This window comes from Notechis scutatus, chromosome 1 (assembly GCF_049901735.1).
Source record: "Notechis scutatus isolate UNSWTSFEM ecotype Mainland chromosome 1, rNotScu1.2, whole genome shotgun sequence".
Classification (NCBI taxonomy): domain Eukaryota; kingdom Metazoa; phylum Chordata; class Lepidosauria; order Squamata; family Elapidae; genus Notechis; species Notechis scutatus.
This window is the reverse complement of record NC_142009.1, coordinates 29,306,465-29,323,289: the sequence shown is the minus strand read 5'-3', so window position 1 is coordinate 29,323,289 and position 16,825 is coordinate 29,306,465. Positions and strand designations below refer to the sequence as shown.

At 35.4% G+C, this 16,825-nt stretch overlaps 1 protein-coding gene across 4 annotated transcripts in view; it reads right to left on the bottom strand.

The window, feature by feature from the left end:
* Positions 1-16,825, bottom strand: part of NCOA1 (nuclear receptor coactivator 1) — a 304,667-nt gene that overhangs the window by 221,005 nt on the left and 66,837 nt on the right. For all 4 annotated transcript variants that reach the window (XM_087960167.1, XM_026671522.2, XM_087960171.1 and 1 more), the window contains one exon: positions 10,700-10,877. The gene's annotated coding sequence lies outside the window, so the exon portion shown is untranslated. The remainder of the gene's footprint in view (positions 1-10,699; positions 10,878-16,825) is intronic.

Here is a 16,825-nt window from a genome sequence, read left to right as displayed (position 1 = left end):
CGTGGCTTGTCTTTGGAATTCATTAATAGCTGTACTGCAAAGACATACCAGTAAACTATCTGCATGATATTAATCTATTAAAATTCACTAATTAGCTAGTGGCATGTTCATATATTTCATTATTTGCTTACTCAGCCTCAAAACCCTCTCAGTTTCCTCAAAAGTAAGCCAAATTGCCCTGAGCAAGCCATTTTTTTTAACAAGAATGTTTCCACCCTTTGTTGAGGTTCTGATGTGAATTATAAAAGGCAACAATTCCCTTTGAAGGAATAGTTCCTTTGATATTAAAATGTATTTATAACATCTAAAAAACACATTGACACAGGTATGTGGTAAAACTAAAACCATGATACAAACTTATATTTTCTTTTAATGCTGTAAAGTATCTCTTTAACATAAGATGACAAAACAAAAGGGAATAAAAGAAAAACCATCAATTCAAGAATTTTAATTTCATTTTTCTTATTGCAAAGGGATTCTAAGATTCTGATCTACTGATATTACATTTTAATTCATATTATTGCTAAATATTTTAAAGTGTGAAACAGTCAATTTAAAAATATCTTCCTTGTTTTTCTGTTATTATATCAGTTTCATTCCTGCAAAAGTAAGTATTTTTGAAGGAAATGCCATGTGTTTGAATAGCAAATCAGAAATCCTGGGAGGAAGGAATTGCAGGTGAAAGGATACATTATGCATATAATATTTTGTGGCAGCCTTGCTCAATTCAGACTGGCTGAATTTCAATCTGAAAGAAAAAAACACTTTATTCACCCATTCATGAAAAGTAGCTCACAACTCAAATTCCTGCACTCCAGTCAAAGGTATCAGCTTTCATTAATTGCACAAAATTTTGGCAAACAAGACTATGAACACATCTATTTCAAGTGGGTTGCTAAGAATATTTTTCCCCAGTGCCAACAATCTTGCTGCTTCAGTAAACTGTGTAAGTTTCCAACACATATGGACCGGGGTGGGGCAAAGGAAGTCAAAATGGCAGCTACAATGGGTAGATTGAAGCTCCACCTGCTTTCTGTGTATGCAGCAACAATGCTCAAGACCTGCTTTTATCATTCCAAAGGACAAGGTGAAAGATACAGTTTTAAGTTTTGGAAGGCATTTTGGCAGCATATAAAATAAAGTGTTTTACCAGAGTAATTCAGCAGTTGGAACCAGTTATCAAGAGATATAGTATCTCCTCTTTATGGAGTACGTCCAAGCAAGGTTGGGGAAACCAATTAAAATATATTATTATTAATGTGGAGTCTTGAATATGTCACAAATTAGACATTTCAACTGTTATGTCTCTGTGATCAAAACAAAATATGGATAGTATGCTTTTCAATACAACTGAAGTATTCTTTTCAATACAACTAACAGTGCTTTTATAAGGACGCCTTCCACTTTTCAGTGGCTCCAAAATTATTTGAATTTAGCTTTGCAAATTGCCTTCCATCCTGCCAATGTTGAAAGCTGAGAGCACACAATATCATGAGCCAATCAGAGATTTCCCTCAGTCAACCAACACAAAAAGCAGAAATTGTCATTCAGTTGGTGCCCTGTCTAAATGAGCCAAGCCAGTTCATGGGTTTTTTTTTTCCTCAAAAAAACAAACACTAATCTGCTCAAAACAGAAAGATGGAGTGGGAGGGAATGCTTTCATCCCTCTTCTCATGTTTTCAACAGATGCTGAATATGTTTGGCTTTTTTTTTCTATTGAAAAAGCTAAATTATTGGAATGGGTGGAAAGCTGACTGGCTATGGAGATGTCATTCCTCCTGCATTTAAATTCCCTCTGAAAGAAATAATGGTGGCATGAAGTGAAACTTAGCAGCCAGCTGCAGCCAGGCAAAAAAGTTCAGTGCACGATGCTTATTAAAGCAGGGAAAGTCAAGAATGGGAGGAGGAAGGTGTTACAGTATATGTTATACTAGCTAGTGTTTTAATATCATGTGTGTTAATGAAGTTTTCTTTTATCATTGGGGAAAATTAAAAGGGGCTTTTACCAGGATTGTGAAAACTGAATAGCTCAACTTAGTTAATAAGATTGTCCTGATATCCATCAGCTCCAAATTTAAGCAATCCCAGAAATGGAAAAACAGATTATTCCTTCCTCCAGCAAATTCTAATATCTCCTAGCAGCTAAACCAGATTTCTGATAATCTGCCTATTATAAACCATGTCTGGAGACATCTGCAGCTACTTTCAAACTGGTGAAGGATTCTCCTGTAGAAGTGTTGTTTCAAAATGTTAAAATATTGCAGTTTTAGTACAAGAGACTTGGGGGGGAAAACATTCTTCTCTTATTCAGTTTCCCATACTTTGCTCCTAATCCATAGGAAGCAATCCTTGGGAAAATCTGTGTAAAAGTCCCACAAACCATTCAGTGAATTAAAACCATGTCCTAAACATTAAGGCTACTAAGAAACAGCTGGACAAGAACTTCTCTAAGCTGTGTGCTATAACAGTCTGGTGGCAATCAAACTTTCCTAGGTTTAAGGGGAAGGGAAACAAATCATTAAACATTTCTATGGGTGAGGGGAATGCAACGGATGACACTCATTTGTCATATCCTTTTTTTAAAGAGGAGACTAACAAGCTGGATCAGTTTTCAATCATGGTGCAAGATGATTAGAATATAAATTATGACATTTGCTCATGGATTTTGAATACTCTTCCATGTTGTTCCAAACACTGCTCCTCGTTCAAATTTGAATAGTAAAGTTTGAAATGGCTCAGCCCCCAAAAGACTAAGATCCAGCCGTGTATTTTTGAAAACATGTGGTTACTTGTCCTGAACTGTCTAAGTAGGATGGCACATATAAATAGTCCCAACAAACTTCTCCCCACTGAGAAATCATAATATTTTGAAATCCCTTTTAACCATTAGACACTTTCATATAAAAATGGGTCCAATCTTTGCAATCTTATTGCTTGTGTGATTGCTGGACAAATCATAACCCATGGATTCTGTACAAAACTTGACGTAATTTTGACAACTTCTCAACTACAAAAAATACCCCTGAACTTTGAAAAAAGTTCAGTTGTGATACAAATGTATCACTATACCTGGTTCCTTTAAACATACTCACAATTCATGCAGAGCAAGTTCAGACCAACAACTTAAGAATAATTGTTCTTTCTAAAATTCATACACTTAAAACCATAAATTAAACTATCTCTTCATTTAACATTAATGCACAAAGCTTCTTTTTTTGCTTCTCTTGTAAGATTAATTTATGACTCTAAAATACAAAACACTAGATTCACTGAATGCCCCATCATTTCTGATGAAATGGTTTGTTTACCAATGATCTTTTTAAAGTCTGTGCCAAAAACTTGGATGTATGTCCAGAACATTTAAGATAAATTACTCAGTTAAAAAGATTGCTAGATAAAATATTATTGGGTGCTTTTCAATTTTTTGTTCAATGCTTCTAGAACACAGAAAAAAACATCTGCAGTTAAATATTTTAAAGCAAGAGTTACCATTAAATATTTTTCTTTATATTCTCTCATAGATGACATTGCAAAACAAAATCCTCTTTCACAATATTAGGATAATTAGAATTGAGTTTTGCATCTAGATAAAATTCACTGTAGGGTCATTGTAATCCTTCCAAATGTCAAAAGGTAAAATCTCTCAACAAAAATCTATGTAATTTATCCATCTAACAACACAATTCACTGGTTTATAAGCGCACTCTCTTTTGCTGAATTATGATCCTGGTAATATACTATGTCACTATATCAGATAATCTAAACCTATTATCTTTCCACCTGATTTTGTAGACCTTTCCATATATACCATGATCTAAGCCAAGCAATCATCTCCATCCTTATAAATGTTACATAAACACACAAGGGATGGAAAATCTAATATGAAATTATATTGTGAGTGAGCTCCAGTTGGTTTCAAAAATGATGTACAGGTAATCCTCAACTTACAACCACAATTGAGCCCAAAATTTCTGTTGCTAAGTGAAACATTTGTTAAGTGAGTTTTCTCCCATTTTATATCCTTTCTTGCCACATATTGCTGCAGTTGTTAAGTTAGTAACACAGTTGTTAAGTGAATCTGGCTTCCCCATTGACTTTGATGTCAGAAGGTTGCAAAAGGTGATCACACGATACTAGGACACTGCAACTGTCATAAATATGAGTCAGTTGCCAAGCATCTAAATTTTGATCACATGACCGTGGGGATGCTGTCATGGTGATAAGTGTGAAAAATGATTATAAGCCACTTTTTTGAGTGCCATTGTAACTTCAAATAGTCACTAAATGAACTGTTGCAAGTCAAGGATTATCTGTACATTTTTAATTATGCCTCCTAATATTTTTAAACAATATCATACCATATATTATAATAGTGGTGGATAACCTTTTTGAGCTCCTGTGCTAAAAATTGCACGCGCTAGCGTGCGCACACACTTGCACGCCAGCACCCAGAATGCAATGTGCACCCCCACTCCCCTGCACACGCGCACGCCATCCCCCCCTCCCGGCCACCCCCTTACCTGCATTGTGCCTCACAGCTGATTTTTTGGCGGGTTTGATGCCTTTTTCGGCCTCCCAGAGGCTTGGAAAAAGCCTCTGCAAGGCTCTTCAAGCCGAATTATAGGCCCGTTTCGTCACTTCTGGTATTACAGGAAGTGATGAAATGGGCCTATAATTTGTCCTGAAAAGCTTTGCAGAGGCTTTTTCCAAGCCTCTGGGAGGCCGAAAAAGGCCTCAAACCAACCGAAAAAGAATCAGCTGTGAGGTGCAGGCATGCACAGTGAGGTTAGTTTACCTGCAGCTCATGTGCCAGTACAAATGGCTCTGCGTGCCATTTGTGGCACACGTGCCATAGATTTGCCATCACGGTATTATAACATGCCTTTTACCTACAACTTTTCTATACATTTAAGCTGCCAAGTTATGACTGAAGAGAATGCATGCTATCCTTCCTTTAGAATAGGGATGGGGAACCAGCTGGCTCAGGAGTTGAAGTCCACAGCTCATTAAAGGGGCCATATTTCTTCACCCCGATTTAAAAATTCTGTACACATCCAGACAGATCAAAGTACATCTGAGAAAATTTCAATGTTTCCTCCCATATATTCTGCCCCTATGCCCTTATATTTCTGAATGCTGTGTTTGATCAGATCTTGGACAACATCTTAGGAACATTTGAGTGCTTTTTAGACATTATAATTTAAAATGTACTATATCTGTTCTTCTGTGAAACATGTGGGAAAATCCTCACACAAAATCCTCACAAAATCCTCACTGAAGCCAGATTTGCTTTCAATTTAACTTGGTATTTTAAATCACTGTTTAGATTTTCAGCCTGCTTTTCATAACATGTATTATTACAGGGCAGTTCACAGTATGTATATAAAACAACCCAGCACAAATAATATACTTTTAACTTGAATATAATTTAACTTGGAGACCATTTATGGAGTGTAACTCTGCACATGGACTTGCATCATGTTTAAATTTGGCTTTTTTTCTTAACATATGGATTTATAATTTTATTTCTTGTCTGATTTAGGATAAGGTTAAGGTTTTCCAGAATACACTGAAACTCTAATTTGTTGCTCCTATCATACTGGTTGCCAGTGTTAATGACTGAATAATAGTTTGATTTCAATAATAACTTTAAAGTGCTAAATTGACATAAATTATTCAGTCTAATCCACTGTTACTTTGAAAATTCTCATTCAGTTTTATACAAATTATACATATCTTTTCTATTTCTTTTTCATTCCCTTGTTTCTCATTTTTTTCTCTTTCTATTTTCTTTCTTTCTTTTCTTGGTTATGCTTTCAAACATCTGTTAAGATATTTAACAAAACAAAATGAATATACTGTAAAACAATAAAAATGAAACAAAAATGCTGGGGTGAGCACTGCAGATTGCATGACCATTATGTTATAGGATTGGTCTGTCGCACACACTGGCATCTGACTGAGGAAAGGCCTCTAAAGTCCAAAACAACTTAATAACATAGCAATGATATTAAGCACAAATAGATTGAAGAGTAAAAATATCTAAAGCATTGTCTTCTTTAGAACACTTTATTTCAAGTACTGCTTCCCAATTATGCCTATAGAATAATTATATAAATAAGGTGACCAACTGTCCTCCTTTAGATAGGACAATCCTCCTTTTGTAAGTTCTGTCCTCTCTTGAAAAGTGCCCTCCTACATGTCCTCCTTTCTGATATTTGAAGACCAATCTGTAAATCTCCGTATTTTATTGATACCGATCCGATCCGTTGTGGGTGATGTAACGTATTTGTATTTGACATGACTCGTTGGCGAGACGTGATTATGAGACGCATGCGCTCCACACAGGAGAATTGTTTTGAGAGAGCGTGCTGCACGCAAGAGTGCAAGTGTGCGCTGTGTGCAAGAGTGCGCCACATGCAAGAGTGCGCCTCACGCAAGTGGCTTTGGTTTTTTTTCTTCAATTTATCTGTGTCCTCCTTTTCATTGTAAAAAAGTTGGTCACCTTAATATAAACCCTTTAACCCAGGGGTGTCAAATTCGTGTCCTCACAGCAAGGTCACATGACATGTCACAACTTTTTTCCCTTTGCTAAACTAGTCAGCCCACGGGCCATGAGTTTAACCAATGACTCTTTAGCTTCAACTGATATTTACCTGATATTCAACCTGATGTTCATATTGTGTTTCTCTCATCAACACCTGCTTTCTCCTGAGACTCTTTCCCTGAATCCCATTATAGTATGGTCAGCACAGTTAGTCCTTGACTTATGACCACAGTTGAGTCCAACATTTCTGTTGTTATGTGAAACATTTTTTACATGAGTTTTGCCTCATTTTAGAATTTTTCTTGCCACAGTTGTTAAGTAAATCACTGTAGTTGCTAAGTTAGTAACATGGTTGTTAAGTGAATCTGGCTTCACCATTGGCTTTGCTTGTCAGGTCACAAAAGGGGATCACCTGACCCTGGGACATTGTAATAATCATAAATATGGGTCAGTTGCCAAGCATCTGAATTTTGCTCAGGTGACAATGGGGATGCTGCAACAATCATAAGTGCGAAAAACAGTCCTAAGTCAGTTTTTTGCTGTTGTTACTTTAAACAGTCACTAAATGAACTGTTGCAAGTTGAGGACTACCTGTTTTAGCTCACTTTTCCCTGTTTGACCGTTTTCTCTTTCATCATAAAATTTGCATGTTTGCTAATGGCTATTACAGAAACAGTGCAGTATTACTATTTCATGGCTACAACTAGTTTCCATGTACTCTTCTAGATCTCAGCATCAGAATATTTTGAGTCAGAAATATTTCTGCTTCAGAAGAAAGTTTTAAACATGTAATTTATTCACACAACTTTTGACCAACCATTGTGGTCTTCTAGAAAATCTGAAAATATTGGATTTTGGACATAGGAAGCTCTGAGGATTCCATTGTTTATTAAGTTATATGCTTCTTGAATAAATTGTGCAGCAAGTTACCACAATTTCCTGTGCTTATATACTTTTCATTGTAAATCTGTTAACATTTTGCAATGAATACCACTTTGATTACAGTTATCTATACCACTGTTTCTCAAAGTGTGGTCTGGAGATCCCCAAGACCTTTTCAGGATGTCTGCAAAGTCAAATAAATACATATTTTTTAAAATCTCAGATTTGATTTCTAACACAATAAATAATGTAGACATAGCCCACATAAACCAAAGCTCTTTGGGATCCTCAATAATATTTTAAAATGAGACCAAAATATTTGAAAACCATAACAAGTTAAACTTTTTATCTTTTACTCAAACATGATGTGGCTAAACTTTAGATTTGTTGTATCTGTTCCTAATGTTTTGTGGAGATGTCAACAGAAAGCAGCAATGTTTGGTCACCAAGAATTTCCCATTTATGTTACCCTTCTTCAAAGATAATCATTTAGCGGTATCATTTCTGGATGGCAATCCTTTTTTTTTTTTTTTACTGATTATGACATTGGTTGTCTTTGTTGATTATTTTTATGATTATTTTTATAATAGTTAAATTGATATAAGATAACATTTTTATGCAGTACTGATCTAAGATTACTTTGTTCAATTTTACTGACCTAAAAACTTCTTTTTAATTCATTTTTTTGTCCCTCCTTTTTCTTGGTGAGATGTTTAAATATCTGTTCAAATAAAACTAAAAGGAAAAGGCAGGAGAAAGCAAAGGAAAAGGAAAGAAAAAGGAAAGAAAACATCAAGAGAGCATTAGGGTAAGAAAAATAAATAAATACTGGAAAACAATAAAAAAATAAAAATAAAGAAGGAGAGGTAGAGGAAAGATTGAGATTACCAAGAAAGGGTGAGATGTCATCACTTTTCCCCCACCTCATATTACTGTCTAACCCAGGACTACTGATGGCAACATACAAGGGCACTGCTACTTTTGACGCATTTTATATCCTGATGAGAGATAACTGATAACAATTGATCTTAAGAAACAAAGAATTTTACTCACTCATATCCGCATACTATAGCAACATGTTCTTCAGCAGTAAGAAAACCAGTCATTATGTACATGAGGGGGAAAAACTGAAAATATCAACTTCCCGTCATATGCAAATTCTGAAATTGGTATGAAGTATACCTATAGCTAATTAATAAACCATACTTTGAACTTAGCTTGTCTGAACTAAATACAATTTTTTAAAAAATTGTTTTCGGAGTTCAGCTAAAAAATAAAACAGAATTAAAGTTTGTACCACCTTTTTCTTTTCCAAAACCAAACACATAAGCTTTCAGTCTCAGAGTGGCTTTTCTATTTATGGCATGCACATTTTAAAAAACAGCATCTCCCTTCTTATACAGTTTATTTATTTGTCGAAGAAATGTATAAGACTGCCCAACTCACAATTTATTACTCAATGCAGCACAAATAAATAAAAACCAAAAATAGACAAAATCAAACTAAACCTAATATGAAATCTAAATAATCTACCACAATCATAGATATATGCATAAGCAAATCTGGGCATAACAATTCTTTCTGCTAAAGCCTGGCTAAAATCAGTCTTCATCACTCTATGAAAGGCTGATAGGGCATACTGATAATTTAGTAGCAAATTTTAGCAAAATTATATTACATTATGCATTACAAGGGTAATTTCTGCCAAAGAATACAATCTCCCTATTAATTAATAAGTAATCTCCCTACTACTCTTGGATTTATTTATTTTTTGCAACTATGACCTGGATGACTGAGAATCTTCATAGACATTTTCCCTATTTATTCTTTCCATATCTCTAATATAGGGTATTATATAGCCCTGGACTCAGTTACTTTGGCCGTGTCATGAGGGAATTCACTGGAGAAAGCAATTATGTTTGGGACAGTTGGCAGTAAAAGGAAACAAGCCTGTCAAAAAACCCAGTGATTGGACACCATCAAAGTTGACATCAGTCAGAGCACAGAGAAACTCAAAGAAGTAGTGCAAGATAGGAAGATGTGGAAAGACCTGGCCTGCTGAATCACCAAGAATCAGACATAACTGAATGGGTAACATTATTCTTGCTTCAGAAACTCAGCAGTCAAGAACAAAATGGACATGGAGGGTAACACCTCTTGTCCATCGGGAAGGGGGGCATCTCCGCCAGAGCACATAATAGCCACCTGGAATTGATGCATCTGCCTTCAATAAAATGCAGTACAGCAGATAAACCAGACAGTATCGCTTTTGCTGGCACAAACTGGAAAACATTACTTTGGATGTGTAACAGAAAAAGTCTGGAGAGTTTGCCTTCTTGGTGGCTAGTAAAGGATTATGTAGTGAAGGGATCTTCAACCTTGGTAACTTTAAGCCTGGCGGACTTCAACTTCCAGAATTCTGGGAGTTGAAGTCTGCCAAGCTTAAAGTTTCCAAGGTTGGAGACCCCTGATGTAGTATATCTTTAACCTCAAGAAATATTAGTGACCTGCAATCATGTTGGGACAATCAGGTCATGCAGATTGGTCTTACAGTACTTGAAAAAAGGTAAAATCTTCCTTTACTGCAAGTTTGACATCTCTGATTATACAGACAGGTCCGTGTTATTTCTTGGCAAAAATATGGCAGTGGATTGCCATTGCCTTCTTCCAGGATCTTTTTCTTTAATTTCCCAATTAATTTGCACTCTGCTTAGCTCTTCTGAAATTAGTAAAGTGTAGTTATGTACCACCACCTTCAAAGATCTAGCTCAAGTTTCAGGAGTGGACAAAAGAAAGATATCAGTTTTTCAACTACCTGCCTAAATCTGTTCCCAGATTACACATGCATTGTGGAAGCTGTGAATTCCAGAATTCAAATAACGTTAAATCAGTCCAGTAGAATAGATTATGTTTAAAAATTGGGTTGTCTTCTCATTTTTAACCTTAATTTCATCAGCTTCTTTTCCTGTTCGGTCATGTACAGTTTACTTAGCAAGCAAGTCCCCTTAACTCTTTACTACATCCACCATATCTAGCAGAATCTTTGTTGCAATGCATTGGAAAGACCGATTTGGTAATAACAACTTCAGGATAATGCAATTCTGAAAATAAACTAAAGAAAAGAAGAGGAATTCCTGCTTTAAGCAAAATGACACAGACAGAATTCATGCAAGAGCCATCTATTACAGCATTAATCTATTCTTATTTAAAAACTAAGATGTGGAGAGGAGAAAAAGCAAGAAAAGAAATAACTGGAAGAAAGCAACTTACCTCCTACTGTTCCAGAGGTGACCGATAATTCATGGAGAAACAAAAAATGAGATTCTTCAGTAAAGCATATAAACTGTACAAAGCAATCTTAGAATTTCAATACACGCGTGCACTGATCTTCAATGGGCAGTTGTCAGTAAACTGTCCTCTTCTGGGTGAGAACAGCATCAAGTAAATTCTGGAAGAAGAAAAGAAAGCAAGTTTCCCAATTAGTCCAACACCCTAAAACTCAAACATGAGTTTCATTGTTATACCATAAATAAAAACTGCATCTACAGCATATCCATATAGCACTAAGTAAAATAAGCACATATGTTCCCAATTCATTCATTATGGGAATACATACTTTCACCCGGTAATAGCCAGTGCCCAATGAACATGATAAAGTACCCCACTTTGTCCCTGTTTTGGGTCCCCAAAAGCAGGATGTCTCTGCCTCTCTAGCTTTGATGTTTCGCTTCATCGACAGTTGGAAGCAGAAGAGCAATCTAGAAGATTTTCTCAGTCAGCAAATACAAACTTTACTTGTGGTTTGTGGTTAGATAATAGTGACTGCTCCAAATACATATTGACAAAATGTTTTGGAACTGATGCATTTACTGACATTGGAGGGGTTGTCTGTTATGTTATCACCCCACAATCCAGCTTCAAGCTGCATGCGTTCACGCTGTCCTTTCAGTAAATTTCATGAAAAATAAGTATTTTATGTTTCTCTGTTTTATACTAATATTGTTACTTCCCATGAACCTCAGATATGCGATGAAAGGATATTGGAGAATAGAAAATAAACAAATGTAACTGTACAGTTCTGATGCTGAATGTAAAAACCCTTTTATTTCTCACTCAGGAAATAAATATTTGTTTTTGCACATTAAAAACTGGAACACAAATTTTATCTTTTGAATAATGAAATATAGGGATTTCAACCAATATAAAGTGACCTGTTTATCCAACATCCTTACTATTCATTTCATTAATTCTAATGAAATAAACAATAAGGAAGTTAAATGAAGATGTATCCTTATAGACTTCAAATGGAGTAGGGTTTTTTTGGTTATCACACAGTTGATAGTGGTTAAAATGTTACCTATGCCTGTTGCATTTACTCTTGGCATTTTTGTCAATATCTTTCCCCTAAATTTGCAAGCCTCAGTTCTCTGAAAATAAATTTGGTACATGAACCAATGCATCGTTTTATATATGTGCTATTGCTGAAATATAAGTGATAAGCTAAGGAACAAAGCACTTCCATGGATTAAGATGATCTCATTAAAATTTTAGCCAGACTCACAAAGCAGTATTTTGTATATTTTTATGTGAATCATCCAGAATACCATAAAATCTGGTAAGCACATGTGAAGAACATATGATGCTATGTGGCTGCAAAGCAGAAGAGCAGCACCAAGAACCACTGGGAAGACATACCTTCTGCCTCCAGGTATGAACATCATGTTGGGAAAACAGCAATGCTAGGAGATCACACAAAGACTGCAAGTTAAGTGTTAAACAGTAAAGTGCAGAGCGTTCCTTAGCAACCAGGAAGAACAGCCAATCACATGTATGCATAATCTCTTAGTTAACTCTGGAAGCTTCTGCTAGAAAGCTGCTCTGCACTGTTCTGTATGCATGCCAATTGCTGTCTTTTTTTTTTTTTTTACAAAACTAAGAGACCTAGCTCCAATCCAAGTGCTAGCTATTGCAAGAGATAACATTTTGTTCCAATTCAGGAGCATTTATGTGTGTTATTGAGATCTATCTTAAAATGCCATAAAGACTAAAAAGTGTTGGAATTTTCAAAGCCAATACATGAAGCATTGCCTGTGAATTTAGCCATGCCCTTTAAAAGCTGCCAGTATTACTTCATCCAAAAGTTTTAATGCTTCTCCACCACCCCATCCCCAATTTAAGTTTGCTTTTTGTGAGTCTCCAGAAGACTGCAAATCTAAGAGAGCCTCAGCGACAAAACTGAATAAAATAACGTAAATGCCTTCCAGAATGGTGTAGTATTCTAAAAATTGGCAAGATTAATATACAGGTAGTCCTCAACGTGCGACCACAACGGAGCTCAAATTTATGTTGCTAAGTGAGACATTTGTTAAGTGAATTTTGTCCCATTTTATTATATTTCTTGTCACAGTTAAGTGAATCATTGCAGCTGTTCAGTTAGCAACCTGATTATGTGAATTGGGCTTCGCCATCGACTTTTGCTTGTCAGAACTTCACGAAAGGGGATCCCATGTTCTCAGGACACTGCAGCTGTCATAAATAGGAATCAATTGCCAAGTGCCTGAATTTTGATCATGTGACCATGGGGATGCTGCAATGGTCATAAGTGTGAAAAACGTTCATAAGTCACTTTTTTCAGTGTTGTTGTAACTTTGAACACTCACTAAAGGAACTGTTGTAGGTCAAGGACTACCTATATTATGCAGATCTAAATCTTCATTAGATACACAAATATATTTATAAACACCAAAAATGTATGTATGTGAGAGAGATTCTTGCACCCAAATACATTACTATACATAAGTACTCCAAGATGGAAAAGATAGCAGTTAAGAATTGGTTATAGGTAGTCTTTTTTTAGCCACAACAAAGTCACAATTGAGACAACAATTCAGTCACTACGCTACGTGAAACTCCAACTATGCTTATGATCTTTCTTTAGCTTTACTTTACTTTACAGGAGGGGTGTCACAGTCATGGCCCATGGGCTGGATCCATCACACTCTGGCCACACTCATCCATGGTTTAGCGAAGAGGGAAAAGTTGCAATACGTCACGTGACGACAACATGATGCCGCGAGTTTGACACCCCTGCTATACAGACCTGAGAAAGTTGTCAACGTGAGGATTGGTCATGAAGCTACTTTTTTATCTCTATCATAACAGTGAACAGTCACTAAATGGAGCAGTTACTAAACAAGGACTACTTGTACTTACCTAACTGTGACTCTGCACCTTTGAAAAATCTATGTTTTGGGGAAGAACCATGTCTTCCTTCATAGCAGACAGTTCCCACCATTTTCCCTAGTTCTAAGGGCTGCGTGTAACACAATTAGTGGGTGCTCTGAAGTTACTGAATAGCCCTTGAAGAAGCACAATTGTAGTAAATAATAAGATTATTTGATTTATATGATTCAAATATGGAAAAGTAGTCAGCTACCATTCTAGAGGTCTTGAAAGATCACACTGTTCTAACACAAGAGATCCATCTGCTCCCCATGAGGAAGATAAATTTTATTGTACTGTACTGTACCAGACAAAAATTGCTGGGATTGAGGCAAGCCTATGTGTGTAATAGTGGAGCAGAGCTTCAGTATCTGATCCAAAGCATTAACTTAAATCCTTGGAATTGCTCAAAGTTGATCTAAAATTCAGGAATTAAACCAGCTGATACACAACACTAAAGGACAACGAAGCCATCACAAACTGAAGAGTTATAGTCACAGAATGTGTTGTAGAATTAATCTGCTGTTCGATAATTTATTATTATTATTATTGCTTCTCATCTCCTTTGTAAAGTGACTTCTGATACCCCCAGCAGAAACTATTTTAATAATTTTCCTTTTATCACATATGAGATAAAGAAAAGGTGATGGATATATTTTCCTATCAAGAAAATGCAGATATTTAGTAAAGAAAACCCAATAGTTGGCAATCCAAAGGGTGAATATAATTTAAAAATAAGGTTTATAGTATGACATTCAAGTATTTTTCCTAAGGGCTACTCTAGCTAAAATCAAGTGTCAAGTGTGATTATCCTTTTATTTCTCTTTCTGGGCCTCAGATTTGGAAGTCTTCCAAATTCATGGATTTATCCTGAGGGTATAAGATTACAACCAAGATCTTGAAGAGAAAGAATCCATATATATGAATCATAGATATTTTAATGAAGAGCTGGAGATTTACCAGTTTTTGACTGCCAAAAAACTAATATAACAAACTACCCAAAGGATTCATTAGTGTGCATTAAAGTCACATTTAACTTTTTTGGCATTAAATAATTTCTAAATATTTTGATCTGTGCTTATTGTATTGCAAATTGTTGTATATCATTGAAATATCTATGTATTACAAAACATTTTAGCAAACATTGATCTGTTTCTTTGTTTAAATATTTTATCCTTGCATTATTCTATATTGTATATAATGTTCACTGTTTTTAATTGTCCAATCTCTTGATAATTGTAATTTGACATATACTGTTTTCATTCTTGGATTTCTTTTCCTCACTCTCTTCTCCTCACTATGTCTTCCCTCCTCGTGTTTCTTTATTGTACTATCCTGTAATTATTCAAGAATCTTGAAATTCCAGAAAGGTAAAATCAAGAAGGAAGTTATCCAATGTCTTTCCCTGGAACAGGCTCTGCCATTTCCTTTATTATTGAAAATGCCTGTTTAAAAACAGGTGTTGGTATTCCTTTAAAATATAGCATATGTTATTTCACAGGCCACGCAGAAGTGCATTAGTCATTTCATTCAAGGGCTTACATTTGAAGGATATCAAGCAAAACTGCTGATTTATATTAAAGAAGAATACCCCACACACAGGGGTACCAAAAGACAACCTTTTTTGCTGTCATTTAAAAATAAGCCTCAGCAAAAAGTGATCAAGACTCAAAAGTCTCAGCCATGAATATCTGGGAGAACACTGCTTACTGTTTAGTATGTAAAAAAGTATTTAAGCCAATCTTTGAAACCCCCTTAACAATTTTATAGCTTTGATGGAAGCAATGTCTGAAATTGTGAGAATACCAGATTTCAGAATTAAAAAGAATTAAGAAATTTATTGCGGCCACTGGAATCTTATTGAAATTTTACAGATCTTCACCACTTAATCTTTTTAGAAGAAATAAGTGGAAAGATATGATTCCAATAAAACTATGAGGAACAGAATATCTTAATAAAACAGCGCGATAGAACTCATAAGTGAAATCTGTCATAGGGCATGACCAATTGGCTACAGATAAAATATTCAATAATCTTTATATTATATCTTGTTTATGGAGCATAGTAATCAGGTGAGTATAACATATTTCTCTTGGTAAAAGCAACAGAGTTATTGCAATAAAGGAAAATTTGGAAAGGGGAAGCATAGGACTTCCTTCTGGAGTTGCTGATAAACCCTCCGATAAAAAATGGAGCATATGTCTAATGTGGAAGTATTCAACATCTAGTGGGGATCATCAAAACCCATCTATCTGAACAGAGAAAATCATCACACTCTGAAATATAAAAATGCTACAATGGTCACATGTTTATGAAGAGCCTTGATGGTGTGAAGCTAAAAACAAGCATTTTATTAAAAAAATAAAATAAAATCAGTATGATTCTATTAAATACTGACATGGATATATGTGACAAGGAGATCAAGCATTATAAATTTGTAAGGAGGTGTAGGATAAATAACCCTGCAGAATTAACATAGAATGTAGTAAACTTTCAAAAATTCAGACAAAATCTGAAGTACATCTCATTTTTTAGTATTAGAAAGAACAAAGAGTAGAATCCTACATGCACCTCAACAAGAAGAGGATTTGGCCCATTTGGTGAGAAAAAATACAACCACTTGCCAGAGTATTGAGGAATATGGATTCTAGACAAGAAAGTAAGAGGGCAAAGGGAAAAAAAAATCTATTGCATAAATGACGAGAATCAACAATCTAAAGTTTACTTTAATAGCAATGGAAAGACAGTATTTGAAGGAGGCCCACTTGCAGGTGGAGAACTGAAAATGCTGCCTAAAGATATCCAACAGTTTTTGTATTTGTGACTTTGAATCTCTATCTGCAAGACTTCTAACTTTAGTCTGACAATAATATTGAGTCCTGCAAGCAGGTCCCCTAAAAGAGAGAGATTGTAGTGAAAGATCTACAAAGGGCCTATTATACAACATATCCTGAGACAGAATTAATTATTCTAGTTTTGTTTGGTAATGTTCTGAAGATGAACTCTAGACCCTGTTAAATCCACTCCCTGCAAAAAAGAGTTTTTAACCCTCATCCCAGCAGAACAAAATGCTTCCAGAAAGGGGTTTAAAGAAAATGTATTTGTTGATGCTACAATTAATCCAACAATACCAACTGCTAAAGAAAACAACAAATACAAATATTTCTCAGCAAA